A 7626-nucleotide genomic window follows, 5' to 3' on the forward strand; every position below is an offset into this window, starting at 1 on the left:
GGGTCCTGGGATCCCATTTGGGCTCCCTAGTTGGCAGGGAGTCTGCTTCTCCCTCTCCCTCTGCCTCTGTCCCCCACTCATGCCTTCTCTCTCTCTCAAACAAATAACAAACAAACAAACAAACAAACAATCTTAAAAATGAATCAGATATCAAAGGGAGACTGCTGGGGAAGATGACAAAGTAGGAGGGCCCTATGGTCACCTTGTCCCATGGATACAACTCAATAACACCTACATCAGTATAAATAACCCAGAAAACTACCAAAGACTGGCAGAACAGATTATCCACAGCTAAATATAGAGAAGAGGCCACATCAAAGAGGATAGAAAGGATGGCCATGTGGTCAGGAGCCAAAATAACCCACTGAGCTGTCCACGGGAATGAGAGATGCCACAGGCATGGAGAAGAGAGAGGAAGAGATCTCCATACCAGGCAGCCGAGGTACAGAGGAACTGCACTGCACTAGGAAGTCAGATCTCCACAGAATTTGGCTTTGAAAACTAGAGAGGCCAAATTTTGCACGTTTTTATACTCAGCATGGCTTACCAATAGGAACTTTATTTTTTTTATAGTTATTTAAATAGCAGTTAGTTAACATATAGAGTAATAATAGTTTCAGATATACAACATACTGATTCAACACTTACATACAACCCCTGGTGCTTATCACAGTAAGTGTACCCTTTAATCCCCCTCACTTATTTTACCTGTCTCCACGGGTAACCATCAGTTTGTTCTCTGTAGTTGAGTTTGTTTCTTGATTTGCATCTCTCCTTTTTTCCCCTTTGCTCATTTGTTTCTTAAATTCTACATATGAGTGAAATCTATGATATCTATCTTTCTCTTATTTCATTTAGCATAATGCTCTGTAGTTCCATCTATTTTGTTGCAAATAACAAGATTTCATTCTTTCCGATGGTTGAGTTATGTTCCATTATATCTATATACCACCTCTTTATCCATTCATCAGTAATGGACATTTGGACTCTTTCCATACTTTGACTATTGTTAATAATGCTACTACAAACATTAGGGTACATGTATCCCTTTGAATTAGTATTTTTGTATTATTTGGATAAGTACTTAGTAGTATAATTTCTGGGTCATAGGGTAGTTTTATTTTTAAATTTTTGGAGATTCCTCAAAGAGTTAAAAATAGATCTGCCCTACGACCCAGCAATTGCACTGCTGGGGATTTACCCCAAAGATACAGATGCAATGAAACGCCAGGACACCTGCACCCCAATGTTTCTAGCAGCAATGTCCACAATAGCCAAACTGTGGAAGGAGCCTCGGTGTCCATCGAAAGATGAATGGATAAAGAAGAAGTGGTTTATGTATACAATGGAATATTACTCAGCCATTAGAAACGACAAATACCCACCATTTGCTTCCACGTGGATGGAACTGGAGGGTATTATGCTGAGTGAAATAAGTCAAGTGGAGAAGGACAAATATTATATGTTCTCATTCATTTGGGGAATATAAATAATAGTGAAAGGGAATAGAAGGGAAGGGAGAAGAAATGGGTAGGAAATATCAGAAAGGGAGACAGAACATAAAGACTCCTAACTCTGGGAAATGAACTAGGGGTGGTGAAAGGGGAGGAGGGCAGGGGTGGGGGTGAATGGGTGACGGGCACTGAGGGGTGCACTTGACGGGATGAGCACTGGGTGTTATTCTATATGTTGGCAAATTGAACACCAATAACAAATAAATTTATTATTTAAAAAAAAAAAAAAGAAACGACAAATACCCACCATTTGCTTCGACGTGGATGGAACTGGAGGGTATTATGCTGAGTGATATAAGTCAAATGGAGAAGGACAAACATTATATGGTCTCATTCATTTGGGGAATATAAAAAATAGTGAAAGGGAATAAAGGGGAAAGGAGAAAAATGAGTGGGAAATATCAGAAAGGGAGACAGAACATGAGAGACTCCTAACTCTGGGAAACGAACTAGGGTTGGTGGAAGGGGAGGTGGGCGGGGGGTAGGGGTGACTGGGTGACGGGCACTGAGGGGGCACTTGACAGGATGAGCACTGGGTGTTATTGTATATGTTGGCAAATTGAACACCAGTAAAAAATAAATTTATATAAAATTTTTTTTTGAGAAACCTACATACTGTTTTCCAGAGTGGCTACACCAGTTTGCATTTCCACCAACAGTGTAAGAGAATTCCCTTTCTCTGCATCCTCGCAAACACTTATTGTTTCTTGTGTTGTCAGTTTTAGCCATTTTGACTGGTGTTAGGTATAGCTCATTGTAGTTTTAGTATCTATTTCCCTGATGGATCAATGATGTTGAACATCTTTTCATGTGTCTGTTGGCCATCTGTATATCTTTGGTGGGAAAATGTCTATTCATGTCCTTTTTCAGTTTTTAAATTTCATTATTCATTTTTTTGGGTATTGAGTTACATAAGTTCTTTATAGTTCTTGGATACTAACCCTTTATCAGATATGTCATTTGCAAATATCTTCTCCTATTCCATACATTGCCTTTTAATTTTATTGATTGTTTTCTTCATGCTCAGGGGCACCTGGGTGGCTCAATCAGTTAAGCATCCAACTCTTGATTTCAGCTCAGGTCATCATCTCAGGGCTATGGGATTAAGCCCCATGTCAGGCTCTGCCTTCAGCAAGGAGTCTGCTTGGGATTCTTTCTCTCCCTCTCCATCTGTCTCTCCTCCTTTTCTCTTTCTCTCTCTAATAAATAAATAAATCTTTAAAAAAATATCAGTGGGCTCAGGCCCTCACTCACCCCAGTGGCCTGTCTCACTGTCCTCATGCCCTGCTACTGCCCCACAGAACTGCTTTGATTACCTGAAGTCCTTCACCAAATTAGATCAGTGTCCAGGGCACTCAGTTTTCTTTTTTTTTCTTTTTTTTAATAAATTAATTTTTTATTGGTGTTCAATTTACCAACATACAGAATAACACCCAGTGCTCATCCCGTCAAGTGCCCCCCTCAGTGCCCGTCACCCATTCATCCACACCCCCCGCCCTCCTCCCCTTCCACCACCCCTAGTTCGTTTCCCAGAGTTAGCAGTCTTTACGTTCTGTCTCCCTTTCTGATATTTCCCACACATTTCTTCCCCCTTCCCTTATATTCCCTTTCACCATTATTTATATTTCCCAAAAGAATGAGAACATACACTGTTTGTCCTTCTCCGATTGACTTCCTTCACTCAGCATAATACCCTCCAGTTCCATCCACATTGAAGCAAATGGTGGGTATTTGTCGTTTCTAATGGCTGAGTAATATTCCATTGTATACATAAACCACATCTTCTTTATCCATTCATCTTTCGATGGACACCGAGGCTCCTTCCACAGTTTGGCTATCATGGACATTGCTGCTAGAAACATTGGGGTGCAGGAGTCCTGGGTTTCATTGCTTCTGAATCTTTGGGGTAAATCCCCAACAGTGCAATTGCTGGGTCATAGGGCAGGTCTATTTTTAACTCTTTGAGGAACCTCCACACTGTTTTCCAGAGTGGCTGCACCAGTTCACATTCCCACCAACAGTGTAAGAGGGTTCAGGGCACTCAGTTTTCATCTCATTTGTGCTTATGACAAAGATATAAAATTTGGTGTTGATGCCGAAGGCTAACTGCTTCATGGTGTAGACATTTTAGTCAATGCTGTAGCTGTTACTATGGGGCTAAAAGGAAGAACAGTGATTATTGAACAGATCTGGGGGAGTCCCAAAGTAACAAAAGAAGGTGTGACCATTGCAAAATCAATTCACTTAAAAGATGAATATGAAAATATTGGCACTCAATTTCTTCAAGATGTTGTCAATAACACAAATGGAGAAGCTGGGGATGGCATTACTGCTTTTGTCTTGCCACACTCTATTGCCAAGGAGGGCTTTGAGAAGATTAGCAAAGGTGCTAATCCTGTGGAAATCAGGAGAGTTGTAATGTTAGCTGTTGATGATGTAATCGCTGAACTTAAAAAGCAGTCTAAACTTGTGACAACCCTGAAGAAATTGCTAAAGTTGTTATGATTTTTGCAAATTGAGGCAAAGAAATTGGTAGCATTACTTCTGATGCAAAGTAAAAAGTTTGGAAGAAAGGGTGTCATGACGTTAAAAGATTGGAAAATACTAAATAAATTAGAAATTATTGAAGGCATGAAGTTTGATTGAGGTTACATTTTCCCATACTATTTTAATACATAAAAGGGTCAGAAATGTGAATTCTAAGATGCCTACATTCTGCTGAGTGAAAAGAAAATTTCTAGTGTCCAATCTATTGTACCTGTTCTTGAATTGCCAATGCTCACTGTAAATCCTTGGGCATAATTGCTGAATAAGTTGATGGAGAAGCTCTGAGTATGTTCATTTTGAATAGGCTTAAAGTTGGTCTTCAGACTGTAGCAGTCATTGCTAACAAGGTTTTGTTTTTTTTTTTTTAAAAAAAAAAGGGATCCCCCGCTAACAAGGTTTTGATAACAATAGAAAGAACCGGGATCCCTGGGTGGCACAGCGGTTTGGCGCCTGCCTTTGGCCCAGGGCGCAATCCTGGAGATCCGGGATCGAGTCCCATGTCGGGCTCCCGGTGCGTGGAGCCTGCTTCTCCCTCTGCCTGTGTCTCTGCCTCTCTCTCTCTCTCTCACTGTGTGCCTATCATGAATAAATAAAAATTTAAAAAAAAAAAACAAAAAACAATAGAAAGAACCAGCTTAAAGACATGGCTATTGCTACTGGTTGGCGCAATGTTTGGAGAAGTATTGACTCTAATTCTCAAAGATGTTCAGTCTCACAACTTAGGAAAAGTTGGAGAGGTCATTGTGACCAAAGATGCTGCCATGCTATTAAAAGGAAAAGATGACATGTCTCAAAGTGAAAAACATATTCAAGAAATCATTGAACAACTAGATATCACAACTAGTGAATATGAAAAGGAAAAGCTGAATGCACATCTAGCAAAACTCTCAGATGGAGTAGCTGTGCTGAAAGTTGATGGGACAGTGAAGTGAATGATAAGAAAGAGTTTTAAATGCCCTCAATGCTATATGAGCTCCTGTTGAAGAATGTATTGTTCTGGGAGTTGTGCCCTGATTCAGTGCATTTCAGCCTTGGATTCAATAATTTCAGCTAATGAAGGTAGAAAAATTAGTATAGAAATTATTGTAACACTCAGAATTCCTGCAATGACCATTCCTAAGAACACAAGTGCTGAAAAATCACTGATAGTTGAGAAAATTATGCAGAGTTCCCCAGAAGTTGGTTATGATGTTATGCTTGGTGATTTTGTGAATATGTTGGAAAAAGGAATCATTGATCCCGCTAAGGTTGTAAGAACTGCTTAATTGGATTCTCCTGGAATGGCCTGTTAATCATAGGAGAAATGGTGGTCACCAAAATTCCTAAAGAAGATAAGGACCCTGGAATGGGTGGAATTGGTAGAATGGGAGGTATTATAGGAGGTGGCATGTTCCAGTTCCTAGAATAGTGCTTTACTATTATTAATGAATTGTGAGAGGAAGCTCAAGAGAGTGGTCCTCAGTAATAACTGCAGAGAAGCCAGTTGAAGTAAATGACTGAAGAAAAGCCTGGCTAATGTTTAAGAAAATTACTATAATCATCAGTTGATGGTTTCACTTGGCAAAGTATAATGGTTTACTACGGTCATTGTCCATGCCTAAAGATAATTTATTTTGTATTTTTGAATGAAAAAGACATTTGTGCATTCTTGATAACTGAATTCAAGAGCCATGTACCAGTGTACTATTTTCAAATTAAATCACTGAGGCATTTTTACCACTATTCTGTTAAAATCAAGATTTTAGTTCTTGTCATCACCAGATGAAAAGTTACGAAGCAGCTTTTCTGTGGAGAGTAAGAATTATTGTGTAACAAGTAAAGAAATATCCAATTATGTGGCAACCTCTGAGTAATAGAGATGTGTTTAAAACTAAAAAAAAAAAAAAAAAAGATGAGTGGGCTCAGAACTGGAAGAGCTAGGAGGGTAATAAGAAATGGAGTCCCTGTCCCTAAAGAGATGGTACAACAGACAGTCATACTGAAACACAGCATAAAAGCATCAGTTTGAAAAACACCTAGGGTATATGGGAGGGAGATTTGTTTACTAATCTCAAAGCATGTTCTGGAGGTGCAAGGATCTTCAGGAGACTTCAAAAATAACAGAGTTGGCAGGTGCCACTTTCCTCTCCCACCCCCAATCTAAATGCAAAGACACCTGTGGGAACACTCTCCACCTAGCTTATTAATAGTGTGCCTGGCCCTTTGAGTGCTTCTGCAGATCTGACTCTCCAACCCAGCCCATCTGGACAGGGGCTTTCCTGCATTTCCTCCTTCAGTGACCTGCATTAATCTTGCTGGCACCATGTTTCACACACACAAATATTCTTCTGCAGACTTGCCCTCTCTATGCATATAGTAGAAGTTTTCTAAAGTGAATCAAGATTCCCTTCCACAGTGGACATGCACAAATCTTCCTAACTGCACCCCACCATCATGCTTTTCTGTGGATCTGTCCTCCACATGGATTCATCCAAAGCTGAGACATGAACATGGCAGTATGCAAGTAGCATGTATAGGGGCCAGCCTACTACTACTTTAAAGAATCTCCTGCCTTGAGCAGAGGGGGAAGACAGCCACACACACCAATCCAGCTGCACCCCAACAGTGGGATGTGGGCAGACAACTTGTCTGACTGCAAGAACTGCCCACCAATGAAAGCTTCTCATGGGACAACACAGTGAGAGTGCTCTACACAGTGGTGCTACCAGAGCTCTGGCAAATGCCTGGTCTGACTCAGCTCAAGTCCAAGGCAGCCCCAGACTAGCCCACCACCAACACAGAGACAAGACCCTGCCCACAACAGCCAAAAAGACTCATCACAGACAACTGGACTGAAGGCAAATGTAGCCACAATAGGAGGGTGTAGGAAACACACATAGGAGACACCACTGAAGTGTCAGGCTCTAGTGAACAGGAAACGTTGGACTGCAGGGAAGTATAGGGCCTCTTCCTCACAAGGGCAATACATTCAAGAGCAGGAGATATAACTGACTTTCCAAACACATAATACACCCAGAGATCAGGCGGGGCACAATGGCGGAAGAGTAGGGTCCCGAAGTCACCTGCCCCCACCACCTTACCTAGATAACTTCAAATCATCCTGAAAACCTATGAATTTGGCCTGAGATTTAAAGAGAGAACAGCTGGAATGCTAAGTGAGGAGAGTTCACGCTTCTATCAAGGTAGGAAGACGGAAAAAAATAAAGAAATAAAAAAGCATCCAAGGGGGAGGGGCCCCAGAGGAGCCGGGCTAAGGCCCCGTGGCGGGTGCCCCCAGGACAGGAAAGCCCCGTCCTGGAGAAGCAGGAACTGTACCAATCTTCCCGGTCGGAAAGGCGGTGGAAGGAACTTGGGCAGGATCCCAGGAGGGGGAGGGATGTCCTCAGGCTCCCAGGGGCACTAACAGAGAAACTGCACCCCGGGGGAGAGCATGCCACACACCGCAGGCCGAGCTCCCTAGAGGGCTGGAGCGTGTGCCCAGCAGAGCCTGGGAGCAGCTCAGGTGGTGGCTCGGGCAGCAGCTCCACGAGGAGGGGGATGCGCCTCCCGGGAGAGCGATTCCAGC

At 42.0% G+C, this 7626-nt stretch overlaps 1 pseudogene; it reads left to right on the top strand.

The window, feature by feature from the left end:
* The first annotated feature begins 381 nt into the window (after positions 1 to 381).
* Positions 382 to 5469, top strand: LOC140609382 (60 kDa heat shock protein, mitochondrial pseudogene; annotated as a pseudogene).
* Positions 5470 to 7626: the final 2157 nt, after the last annotated feature.

This window comes from Canis lupus, chromosome 18 (assembly GCF_048164855.1).
Source record: "Canis lupus baileyi chromosome 18, mCanLup2.hap1, whole genome shotgun sequence".
In the NCBI taxonomy this organism is placed as follows: domain Eukaryota; kingdom Metazoa; phylum Chordata; class Mammalia; order Carnivora; family Canidae; genus Canis; species Canis lupus.